The sequence below is a fragment of the Protopterus annectens genome, chromosome 7.part0 (assembly GCF_019279795.1).
Source record: "Protopterus annectens isolate FY-2018-M chromosome 7.part0, PAN1.0, whole genome shotgun sequence".
Lineage (NCBI taxonomy): Eukaryota > Metazoa > Chordata > Ceratodontiformes > Protopteridae > Protopterus > Protopterus annectens.
In genome coordinates, this window is record NC_056739.1 from 902,895,129 (window position 1) to 902,908,166 (window position 13,038).

General features: G+C 45.2%; 1 protein-coding gene across 1 annotated transcript in view; it reads left to right on the forward strand.

Moving 5' to 3' along the window:
* Positions 1-13,038, forward strand: part of CACNA1D (calcium voltage-gated channel subunit alpha1 D) — a 5,051,180-nt gene that overhangs the window by 108,054 nt on the left and 4,930,088 nt on the right. The gene's annotated exons all lie outside the window — the stretch shown is intronic.

The window sequence follows — 13,038 nt, forward strand, 5'->3', positions numbered from 1 at the left end:
GTGTGTACCTTTAACTCCTAGTGGGTATAGCTTGAGCCTTTAAAAAATGAAGTCATCATCATACGTTCTAACAAACACTAATTGGCAGAGTTCAAAATATCAAGTTACAGTTGTGTTTAACCATCATCTATACTTCAAGGTTAAAATATTCTGATACCTTGAATGTATCATGGTTTTGGAATTATTACGCATGATTATGAACAAAGCGATATCTGATGTCTAGAGAAAGTGCAGTCAGGAGGTGACTGCATGAAATGCCTGAAGAATGTACTCGGTTGTATGAGTATCCCCCTTTCTTTGCTAGTTGCTCAAATTTAGAAAAGGGAAATAATAAAAGGGGAAAGAGGACCATGCCCTGTTTCCTCCGGCTCAAACTCAAACTAATCTGAGATGAACATTCCACTTCTGTTTTTCGCCTTTAAACCGTTCATATACTCCTAATTAATGTTATTATTATATCAGGGGAATGCAGATATCTCCATTGCACTGGTCCTAAAATCGCCAGTTTACTCTGTCTAATGCTTTCTCTGCATCAAGATCCACTTTCAACAACCTGCAGCAGTATTTTTCTTACATACTGCCTCCCTCTGGATCATTGTTGTTCTATTAATGTTGTGAAATGTTTGCTTACACACCACAAAACCACATCGATCAATGTTGGCAGTACCTTTACCACTCTTTTACTAGTATAGACATAAATACTTTATATTCATGGTTTAAAATTGAAATGGGTATATGGGTCTGATGAGTCTTTACTCTCCTTGGGTAATACACCCGCATAGCCACACACAGTTTTCTTCCAACATGCTGGTGCTTCCCCTCCTTTTAAAAGACTGTTAAAAGTCTTCCAGTTCTTTATCATCACTTTTTTTTTCTTTTTAAAAAGTTCCACAGGAATACCATCTGATCAGTGAAGTAGTTAACTTCATTTTGCTCTGCAACCTGTGAATTGCATCGGATCTGAGCCGGCAGCTTTCCAAGCAGCTAATAGATCCAGAGCTCCAAGCTCCTCCCCTACCCATAATGCCCTGCCATCTCCTCTAACCCTCAGATCTCGCTTTCTGCCATGAGCCTTTAGCTATACCTCCTGTTCTGAATGTGGTGGAAGATGTTTTGCAGAGGCTTCCCTGAATCCTGATTCTTTGCCTCCTGCCCCAGTTAAACGGATAGGTACTGTAGGGTGCCTGAAGCTCATAAGTATCTTTTTAAGAGTCCTAGGGCAGACCCGGAAACTGTCTCTCAGGGGCCTAAAGGTGTAAAGGCTTCTGTGGTTAAAAATCCTGTTCCTCCTGATAAAGAGGCAAGGGCTTTGGATAGATGGGGAAAGAAAGTGTATACTTCTTCCACTTTAGCCATGAGGGCGTTGAATTGTCAGTTTCACATGTTAAAATATCAGAATTATCTCCTTTCACAATTGAAGTCTAAGGTGGATGCTCTGGCAGAAGGTATTGAGTGTAAAGAGTTGCAGGATTTAATTCATGTGTCTGAACAGGTGGGTAAGCATTCCTTGCAGTGTGGTTTTGATGCTGTGCAGGCCTCCTCGAGGGTGGCTGCCACTGGTTCTGTTCTTCAGAGGCACGCCTGGTTGAGGGATCAGAATTTAGCTGAGCATGTTAAAACAAGGATTTTGGATGCTCCTTTACAGTCTGATGTGTTGTTTGGTTCGCCTGTGGAAGCAGTTTTAAAGAAAATGGAGGACAAGGCTAAGTCTATGCAAACTGTTAGGATTTTTTGCAGGTTCAGCCTCCGAAGTTTAGTAGAAATTGGCCTACTAAGGGATGGACATATCCTGCTTATGATTCCCAGTCTAGGGGTAGGTCTAGACGTGGTAGGGGCAGAGCTTCTTTTAGGCCTAGAACAGGGAGTTCACCTGCTCAGTCTTCTGGTGAGGGCAGGGGTCAGTCCTTTCGTAAACAGACCCAATGACCTACCTTTTCAGCTGCCAGTACATTCTCGCCTGGCAGCACCTTTGGGAGGAAGGCTGGCTCTTTTCAAAGAAAATTGGGATTTAATTACCCAAGACAGATGGGTTTTGGATATCATTCACCACGGTTACAGGTTTTATTTCCATACCTTGCCTCCTTTCAAAGGCATGCCAGACATTCCTCCTCTACAAAGAAAAGAGGCTCACAAGCAAATTTCTCTGTTCTCCAAATAGGGGCCATTCAGCCAGTTCCTGTGCCAGAAAGGGGCCTAGGTTTTTATTCTCGCCTGTTCCTGGTACCGAAGAAGGGGAACACGTGGAGACCAATTTTGGATTTATCTATCCTCAACACTTATCTGGACATTCCCAAGTTCAAAATGTTGACGTTACAACAGCTTTTACCTCTGCTGGGCAAAGATCACTGGATGGTAACTTTAGATCTCAAGGAAGCTTACCTTCATGTGCCTATCAGACTAAGTTGCAGGAAGTATCTGCGTTTTCGAGCTGGAAATTCTCATTATCAGTTCTCTGCATTGCCCTTTGGCTTATCTACTGCGCCCAGAGTATTCACAAAGGTTCTGGCTCCAGTGATAGCTTACTTCAGGCTAAAAGGAATTCAAATCTATCCTTACTCGGACGACTGCCTGATTCTGGCTCAAGAAAAGAAGACCTTTTACAGCATTTGGAATTTGTGATAGCAGTGCTAAGATGCCTAGGGTATTCTGTGAACGAAATAAAGTCCAGTCTAGTACCCTCTCAAGACATGTGCTTTCTGGGTGTGAGACTGAATACAGCAGCCCAGATGGCCTTTTTAACCCCGGACAAACAAAAGAATCTTTCCAGTTACTTCCATCAACTATCTCTTCAGTCCGGGCTGACTGCAAGGACAGTCCTTCAAGCCTTAGGGTTCATGGCATCTTGTATTCTGGTGCTTCCCAATGCCAAACTGCATATGAGGAAGCTGCAATGGTATCTCAAAAATGTATGGACACAGCACTGCCAGGATTTGGACACTGTCATTCAAATAATACCTTGCATTCAAAAGGAATTTTTGTGGTGGGCTCAGGAATGTCACCTAAACAAGGGACTCTCTGTGACCCGGCCAGAGGCGAGTCAGATTCTAACGACAGATGCCTCAGACATTGCTGGGGAGCTCATCTAAATGGAAAGTGGATACAAGACAAGTGGCCTGCCAGACTACAGCATCTACATATCAACATGAAAGAGATGTTAGCAGTCAGTTTGCATTAATGGCTTTCAAGGAGTTACTTCTTCCAGGGCAGGTGTTGATTCTAACAGACAACACAACTGTCATGTGGTACATCAACAAACAAGGGGAACACATTCTTACCCGTTGTGCAGGCAAGCAATGATTTTATGGGAGACTGCGCTCAGCTTGCAACTAACTCTTCAGGCAAGGTTTCTGCCGGAGCACAGAACTCCTTAGCAGATGTGTTAAGCAGACAAATCATGGATCCCCAATGGTGGAAACTGGATCTTCATGTATTTGAAAATTGACAGTGTCATGGGGAACTCCAGACATAGATCTGTTCGCTTCTCCACTAAACCACCAGCTGCCAAAGTTTTGCACAAAGAGGTTTCATCACACAGCTTGGAAAGTGGATGCTCTTTCTTTCAGTTGGAAAAATCTTCATGTGTATGCCTTTCCACCTCTGCCTCTTCTCCCAAAGGTGCTCCTAAAGGTCAGACAAGACAAGCCAAGGATGATTTTAATAGCTCCAGATTGGCCTCGGCAACACTGGTACCCATTACTGAGGAGTCTGGTAAGGAAGCCTCCATGGCCTTTACCTTTGATTCCACACCTGTTGTCTCAGAGGGACGGTCACCTGCTCAATGTCAAGCTTCACTCTCTTCATCTAACAGCCTGGCATATTCTGTTTTGAAACACAGCAGGTCTCAACTTCCTCAACAAGTTTTAAATGTGATTATGGAAGCCAGAAGACCTAGTACAAGGAAAGTGTACGCAGAAAAATGGAAGAGATTTTTATTTTGGAGTGCAGCAAACAATTTGGAGATTTCTGAGCCTAATTTGAGTGTGGCTCTTCAATATCTTACTGAGTTATTGGACAAAGGTTTGTCTTTTTCTTCCATTAAGATTCATGCTTCAGCAATTTCAGCTCACTATGATTGTGACCCACCATTGTTTTCGCATCCTTTGTTCAAGCAATTTCTTAGAGGGGCAAAGAATATAAGACCCCCCACGTAGAGCTCCTACTCCTGCTTGGGATCTCAATTTTGTGTTGGAGAAACTTACTCTACAACCTTTTGAGCCTGCGGCTACTGCTGAATTGAAATACTTGTCATGGAAGACTGCTTTTTTGTTGGCCATTACTTCTGCAAGAAGGGTTTCTGAATTGCAGGCCCTTATGGCGGTTGAGCCTTTTTGATTTTCATAAGGATAGGGTATCATTACGTACTAATCCTTCCTTTATGCCTAAGGTGGTTTCTAGTGTGGCCTTAAACCAAACTATTCATTTGCCTACTTTTTATGCAGATCCCCAGAATAAAGGGGAAAAGATTTTGCACACTTTAGATGTGCACAGGCAATTGCGTTATTATTTAAGCAGGACTAAGGATTTTAGGCAGTCTCAGCAGTTGTTTGTTTCTTTGCTTTAAGTTCTCAGGGCAAGCCTGTGTCAAAACAAACTATTTCTAAGTGGATTGGGTTTTGCATTGCATTTTGTTATTCCCATCATGGCAAGGAGATTCCAGCTGGGATTAGGCCTCATTCCACTAGGGCTACTGCCACTTCAACAGCATTTCTAAGGGGTGGCAACTAAGGATATTTTGGAGGCAGCTACTTGGGTTCAGTGCATACTTTCTCTAAGCATTATCACCTTCCTCTCTACTCTAAATCTAGGGCTGGTTTTGCCACAGCTATTTTGCAAGGCATGTTGTCAGCTCCTGCTTCTTTATGATTTGCCAGCCTCCCTTACCTCTGCTTTGGGATTCTACCCAATAGTTAGGACTGCAGCAATGTGGAATGAAGAACATAGTACAGTTTTGTACCTACCATAAATGTAGATGTTCGAGGATCCACATTGCTGCAGTCCAGTTTACCCTCCCTCCTTCCCCTCTGTGTTTAGGGGTGGTTGTGTAGGTGAGGTTATACTCTGGTAATTTTGTATATATTGTATATATTTTTGGTGCAGGAATGTTTGGAGTTTTTGGTTTTGGCCCTGTCTTTTTAAGGTCTTCTGACATCTGGGGCAAGAAAAGACTGAGGATATGACGTCGGTCATGCGCATTAGTACCCTGACGTACTGACGTCAGTCTAATGCGCCTTGACCGACGTCAGCCATATACTTTGGTATTCGGGCCGACTGGGACAGCGGACTACCCAATAGTTAGGACTGCAGCAATGTGGATCCTCGAACATCTACATTTATGGTAGGTACAAAACTGTACTTTTCAAAACTTTGTCCTTGATGAAAACATTCTTTTCCTGTATTGAAGCCATCTTTGTCTGCATCCTTACATCAATCCAGAGCAAACTAGTTCTCAGGCCTTCTTTGTCTGCATCCTTACAACAATCCAGAGCAAACTAGTTCTCAGGCCGAAATGTTGTTTCAGAAGTGTTCTTTCATTGATAGGATAGTCTGTAACTTTTTCTGTTGTATTAGCCAGCTCCCTTTACACTTGAATATCTGTGTATATTCAACTGTTTAGGATAGTTCAACAGGCCTCTATTGTTAATGCCATTTGTTACAAAAATATTCAGAAATATATTACTTTTTGTTCCACACAAGCACATTCTGTTAAACCAATGCATATTTCTTTTCTGCCCTTGCAGGTGCTATGTCACATGATATTTCTAAAAATGTCACACAGTTGCTATGATTACCAAACCCCTCTGTTACTGTGAAGAAAAATAATTCTACCAAATATATATATATATATATATATATATATATATATATATATATATATATTTCTGTGAAATAGATGTTATTGCTGAGAGGGAAACAAGTATTTACTTTGTATAATTCGATCGGTATTGATTAAGTTGGTTAATAAATATTGGGGTGTCCTGAGGCAGGACCCCATTTTATCAGCTCTGTTGGAGAATAAACCTAAGGTTTGTTTCCTGAGGTGGTGGAATATAGCTGAAAGTGTGGTCCATTGTCATTTTAAGAGGCCTGTGATTAAAATATCTAGTGTAGAAGTTAGTGGACCTATGTTGTTATGTAGTGGCTGGTGACTGTAATATTTGTAGCTATGTTTCTCCATTATATCAAATTAATGCAAGGAAATTTGCTAATAAGGGTACATTCTCTTACTTGAGCAAAGGTGTTATTTATGCAATTTGGTGTCCTAGTAGTTTCATCAATATATAGTTTCATCAATATATATTAAGCTACATGAAGTTTTAAAATGAGAATGCAGGAATGTTAGGTTAATTACGAGTGAGAGACCACCAGCACAACAATTTAATGATGGACATTTGGGTAATAGTTCTGGTTTTAAATGCACAGTTTTGAAGTAAGATGTGATGAAAGGAAAAGGAAACATTTAGATGGTTTATTAAAACTAAAGAAGTTGTATACATTTAGAAGTTTGTTACCCTGAAGCCTTGTGGCTTAAATCAAGAACTGAAGTAAAAGTTTTTATTAAGTTAATTGAACTCTATTTTAGTTGATTAATTATTTAATTATCAAGTGGAATGTATTGCTTAAAATTTTGTATTTAAACTGTTTGGTGAAAATTTATTGTTATAGTTTCTTGAAGACCATTTGCTCAAAGAAGCAGATATGTGGTGTAATAAAGTTCTTGGATTTTTAATTGCCAATTTGTCATTTTTATTGCTTTAACAATTATTGTGGTTTAACTCATTCCCTCCAGTACAGCTCTTTTGAGTGTGTACCTTTAACTCCTAGTGGGTATAGCTTGAGCCTTTAAAAAATGAAGTCATCATCATACAGTTCTAACAAACACTAATTGGCAGAGTTCAAATATCAGTACAGTTGTGTTTGCCATCATCTATACTTCAAGCAAAATATTCTGATACCTTGAATGTATCATGGTTTTGGAATTATTAACGCAATTATGAACAAACAATATCTGATGTCTAGAGGTGCAGTAGGAGGTGACTGCAGAAATGCCTGGAGGTGTACTCGGTTGTAATGAGTATCCCCCTTTCTTTGCTAGTTGCTCAAATTTAGAAAAGGAAATAATAAAGGGGAAAGAGGACACCATGCCTGTTTCCTCCGCTCAAACTCAACTAATCTGAGATGAACATTCCCACTTCTGTTTTCGCCTTTAACCGTTCATATATACTCCTAATTAATGTTATTATTATATCAGGGAATGCAGATATCTCCATTGCACTGGTCCTAAAATCACAGTTTACTCTGTCTAATGCTTTCTCTGCATCAAGATCCACCAACAGCAGCAGCAGTATTTTCTTACATACTGCCTCCCTCTGGATCATTGTTGTTCTATTAATGTTGTGAAATGTTTGCTTACACACCACAAAACCACATCGATCAATGTTGGCAGTACCTTTACCACTCTTTTACTAGTATAGACATAAATACTTTATATTCATGGTTTAAAATTGAAATGGGTATATGGGTCTGATGAGTCTTTACTCTCCTTGGGTAATACACCCATAGCCAACACAGTTTTCTTCCAACATGCTGGTGCTTCCCCTCCTTTTAAAAGACTGTTAAAGTCTTCCAGTTCTTTATCACTTTTTTTCTTTTAAAAGTTCCACAGGAATACCATCTGATCTGAAGTAGTTAACTTCATTTGCTCTGCAACCTGTGGGTATCGGATCTGAGCCGGCAGCTTTCCAAGCTAATAGATCCGAGCTCCAAGCTCCTCCCCTACCCATAATGCCCTGCCATCTCCCTCTAACCCTCAGATCTCGTTTGCCATGGCTTCCATAAGCTTCTCTAGAACGAGCTCCGAGCAATAGTACTGTAAGTCAGTCTTTAAAAACTTCTTTTCTGTCAAATTTTTCCTTTTCTTGGTGTGTGTGAACTCCCCCTATATTTTGTAGTCTTTGTTGGGTAGTTCTCTTGTATTTTAGTTAAGTTAGTTTTATTCCCCTCCCCCCTCTGCGTGTGTGAAGGTGTGTGCTTGTGGGCCTACTTTTCTTTATCCTTTTACAGTGGCTGAAGGTCCTAAAGCCATTTTCTCAAAATGTACCGAGTGTGGCCATAAGCTTTCTCCAGCAGATGGTCACACTCGGTGTGTCCTTTGCCTGGGGGTTGACCACCTTTCTTCGGGCTGTATCATCTGTGCAGCCTTCAACCCCAGGGCTTTGAAGGATAGGAGGTCGAAGCTCATTTTGGCGGGCCTTTTGCCCCCAGACTCTGCTTCTTCCACCTCAGTGGCACTGGCTGCGGCTGCCCCACCTGTCGCTCCTGATCCCCTGGCCGGGACTCACCCTCCCACCTTGGCCCAGGAGGAAAGGGAAAGCAGAAAAAAAGAGAGGAAAGATAGAGAAAGAGAGAAGGAGAGGGACCGGAGCCATAAAAGGCGGTCCGAATCCACCTCTTCGGCACTGCCGTCTAAAAAGCTAGCCTCTCCCCTTAAGGTCTCCAGGCCTTCCCTCTCTCAGCTCCGTTCTCCACGATTCTCCCCGGAGCCGGAGGAGGAGACCCGGTCGCCTTCGAGGTCATCCAGGCGGCCTTCCCGGCCGGCTTCGGTGGCCTCATCTAGATCCACCAGAAGCTTGAGACGCTGATATGGACCGGATGATTCGTCGATTTCTTCAGGCCCAGATGCAGATGGGAGTGCTCTTGCCCCCCCCCCCTGCTGGGGGGGAGCTTGACATCTTTTTTCGCTTCCATCATTCCTTCTCCGACCCGCTTTCGGATCCGACTAGCTTCGGAGCCGGGGTAGGGTCGGCACCGACAGTGCATCCTACTTCGGCACCAACTGTACCCTCGAGTCTGTTGGATCCATTTTCAGATCTGAGCTCTCGGGGCCGTGAGCTGAACGTCGGATCTGAGAGGGCCAGTGGACCTTCGGCTCCGTCAAGGTCAGGGCACACTACCCTTTTGGATCCGGTCAGGTCACCTTCGGCGCTGATCCGCACATCGGATCCGAGGGGAATGCTTTCTGATCCAAGGGAAAGCAGTTCCCCCTCGGCATTTGACGTCGTGGAGAGGGTCCTCTCGAGGGATTCGAAGCCCCAGGCTCTTGCTTCAGATCCACCCGCCATTCCCACTCATACGGGCCTGTCCTCCATCATTTGGCCCCAGGGACAGCCTGCGCCTACATCCCAGATTGTTCCCATAGGGGAACAGGACATTGTTGGTGAGGCCTCTTCGGACAGCCCCCCCGAGGAGGTCCATCACAAACGGAAGTGCAAGAGGAGGCACTTGGACTCACCTGAGTCCGTCACAGAGGACACGGACTTGGAGGAAGGGGAAGGTTCCCCTAGGTCACTCCCCGAAGAAGTCTCCTTCGGAAACATCATGGAAATGTTACGCATTAGAGGGGGGTGGTCTGCCCAAAAACCTTCCTTGGATGAGTCTGTGTTTCTGGAGGTGTTTGACGCAGGCCCATCTACCTCTTGAGTGTCCCCTCCTGCTGATCCCCTGGTAGACCTCATTACTACCAGGGCTTGCAAGCAACCAGACACTGTTGAACCAATTCCTAAGAGACCGGACAGGATCCTCAGCCTTCCCATAGACAGGACAGTTTGGAGCAAGGGTGCCCCAGTGGATGCCATGGTGGTGGCGGCTGCCACTAAAAAGGAATTAGCACAGGAGAGTTCCTTGGTGCATCCTCCAGACAAGGAGTCTCGGATGATGGACCATTTGGGAAAGCGGATGTTTTCTTCAGCGACCTTCTCTGTAAGGTCACTGAATTATATGGCACACGTGATTAGACTGCAGTGAGACCTGATTAAAGAGTACGCTGTGTAACCCCCAGAGTCCATGTCGGCCGAGGACAAGCGTACCTTCTCGGCTCAAATGGCTACTCTCTCAAGTCAATCACCAACACGTCTATGCGGCTCCTTTCCCATGCTACGGAGGGAGCAGCTAGAGCTAGCGGAAAAGGCGTTGTCTTACTTAGACAAGCCTGGCTCCGTCTCTGCGACTTTGCGGTACCCTTCAAGGCGTCCTTTGCAAACACCCCTTCGATGGTTCCACACTCTTTGGCAAAACCGTCTGCGATACGCTTCTCCAGAGCGAGAAAGATGGGAAGATATCTGCTGTCGAGATCCGCTTCTCGGCTCCTCAGAGGTCCTACTCCAGGAACCAAAGAGGACAAAAGAAGATGTGGTTCCAGAAAGCTCAACAATCCCATTTCGCTCCGGATACCTCATCATTCAGAGGCAGAGGAGGACAGGGTGGACGCTGGCCCAGGGGCAGAGAGGGCCCGAAAAATTTTGGGTCGAGAGAACCGTTTTCAGATCGACCCACGCAACAGCCCTGAGGGGTTGCCCAACTGCTCCTCTCTGGAGGCAGTCGGGGGGGGGGGCGCTTCTTGGAACACCTGGCGAAATGAGAGTCCATCACAACAGATCGCTGGGTTTTCCAAATCATATCCAGAGGATATTCAATCCCCTTCCTATCTCACCCTCCCCGAGCAACAAAACTCACCGATGTCCCACCCGATCAGAGGGAGGCAGCAGCATCAGAAATCTTAGGGATTCTAAGAAAAAGAGCCATCCAGCACGTCCCTCCCGAACAATCCGGATCAGGCTTTTACTCCAGGTTCTTTCTGGTGCCAAAAAAGACGGGGGACTTACGACCCATCCTCGACCTGTCAACACTGAACCTGTCAATTGCCAAGGAAAAGTTCTGGATGGTCACTATTCAATCCATTCTCCCACTTCTACAGGAGAACAACTGGATGTGCTCAATAGACCTCAAGGATGCATACTACCACATTTTGATGGACAGACCATCCAGGAGGTTCCTCCGCTTTCAGCTGGGAGCCAGCCATTATCAGTTCAGGGTCCTACCCTTCGGTCTCACCACAGCCCCCAGGGTGTTCACCAAGGTCATGGCAGTTGTAGGGGCCCAACTGAGGCTTCAGGGAATACAGGTCTTTCCGTACCTGGGTGACTGGCTCCTAACCGCCCCCACCAGGCATCAACTCTGCTCGGGCAGGGACTTCTTCTTACACCTTGCCCGCCACCTAGGGATCACGATAAATCTCCAGAAATCCTCCCTTCAACCCACTCAGATTTTGGAATTCATAGGGGCCAGGATAGACACTACTCAATCCAGAGTCTTTCTGACTACGGACAGGCTTCGTAATCTGAGCCTTCACATTCTACATCTATTACGATCCTCAGCCCCACCAGCAGAACTAGTCCTGAGGGCCCTGGGATCTATGGCAGCGGCCATCAATCTATCCCCCTTCGCTTGCCTCAAGATGAGGATCCTTCGATGGACGTTACAAGTACAATGGTCCATCCTCTGTCAACCCCTGACCACACCTATTTCTTTCAACAGGATTTGCAGGGAATCGCTTCTTTGGTGGCTCCACTCCAGAGACCTTCAAGAAGGCCGCCCCTTTGTTATACCCCATCCCCAAGTCACGGTGACCATGGACGCTTCTCTCCTCGGGTGGGGGGGCATTGCATGGCAGATCCGTCCAAGGCACGTGGACTTTCACAGAGACCTCACTGCATATCAACGTCCTGGAGATGAGGGCGGTGCTTCTAGCGTTGCAAGCTCTCCATCCCCTTCTCCCTCCAGGAACTATTGCACTTCAAACAGACAACATGGCGGTAGTCTGGTACATAAACAAACGGGGGGGAACCAGATCATATCCACTTTGCAGGGAGGGAACCAGATCCTATCCACTTTGCAGGGAGGCAATGAGAGTATGGGAATGGGCGATATCCACCAACCGCTTTCTCATAGCAACGCACATACCGGGTCGGTCAAACATCTTAGCGGACAGGTTGAGTCGGACGATCCTCTCACCTTACGAGTGGTCTCTGAACCCTGCTGTAGCGAAACAAATCTTTCTCCAATGGGGTCAACCTTGCTGCGATCTCTTCGCCTCACCTTCAAACAAAAAGTGCAGCGAATTCTTCGCTCTGATTCCCCCACCAGGGGAAACCCCCAGAGATGCTCTAGTTCATGCTTGGCCATCCAGTCTTCTGTATGCTTATCCTCCTCTTCCCCTGATGGCAAAATTCTTGCAGAAAGCTTGTCTGTTGGGGAGCAGAATTATCCTCATAGCCCCATTCTGGCCTCGCCAAACCTGGTTCCCTTACCTACGGTCTCATCAAGTACATCCTCCTTGGATTTTGGATCCCAAACCGGATCTAATCTCTCACCCTTTAGGGTTGAAGACCCCCAATCTGGACTGCCTGAAGCTGTCAGCTTGGTAGATCCAGTTCCCTTGATGGCTAGGACTCCCGGTATATTATCTTCGGTTAAAGCCATCCTGGTGGCCGCCCATAAACCATCCACCAGGAAGATCTACAACAATAAATGGAAACTTTTCTCGATTTGGGTGGAGCACAGGAACTTGGATCCCTTTATGGCTCCGATTCCAGCAGTCCTAGACTTTCTTTCACATACCTTTGATCAAGGAGCCAGTGCTTCTACTACTAAAGTTCAGTTGTCAGCTATCTTCCACTACCATGTTGTAACAGCTCAGGGCCGCTAGCATCCTCCAAAATATGCAAGGCTTTCTGGAAAGGAACCTTTTTGTTAAGACCACCCGTTAAAGATCCAGTTCCCCCATGGGATCTTACCCTAGTTCTTCAAGCTCTGACTGGGCCCCCCTTTGAGCCCGCGGCTTCAGTCGATTTGAAATATGTATCATGGAAAACGGCCTTTCTGATTGCCATTACTTCTGCGAGAAGAATATCAGAGCTTCATGCTCTTTGTAGTAAACCTCCCTATATCATTTTTCATAAAGACAGGGTCTCCCTCAGGACTAATCCCTCCTTTCTTCCCAAGGTGGCTTCGGAAGTCAACATCAACCAGATCATTAATCTGCCTGTTTTCTTTCCAAATTTTCAAAATAAAGGAGAATACAGACTTCATTGTCTGGATGTTCACAGACAGTTACGTTTTTACTTAAATAGAACAGCAGATCTTCGAAAATCTGACCAACTTTTTGTCTCCTTTGCAAAATCTTGTCTGGGCAAGCCAGTTACT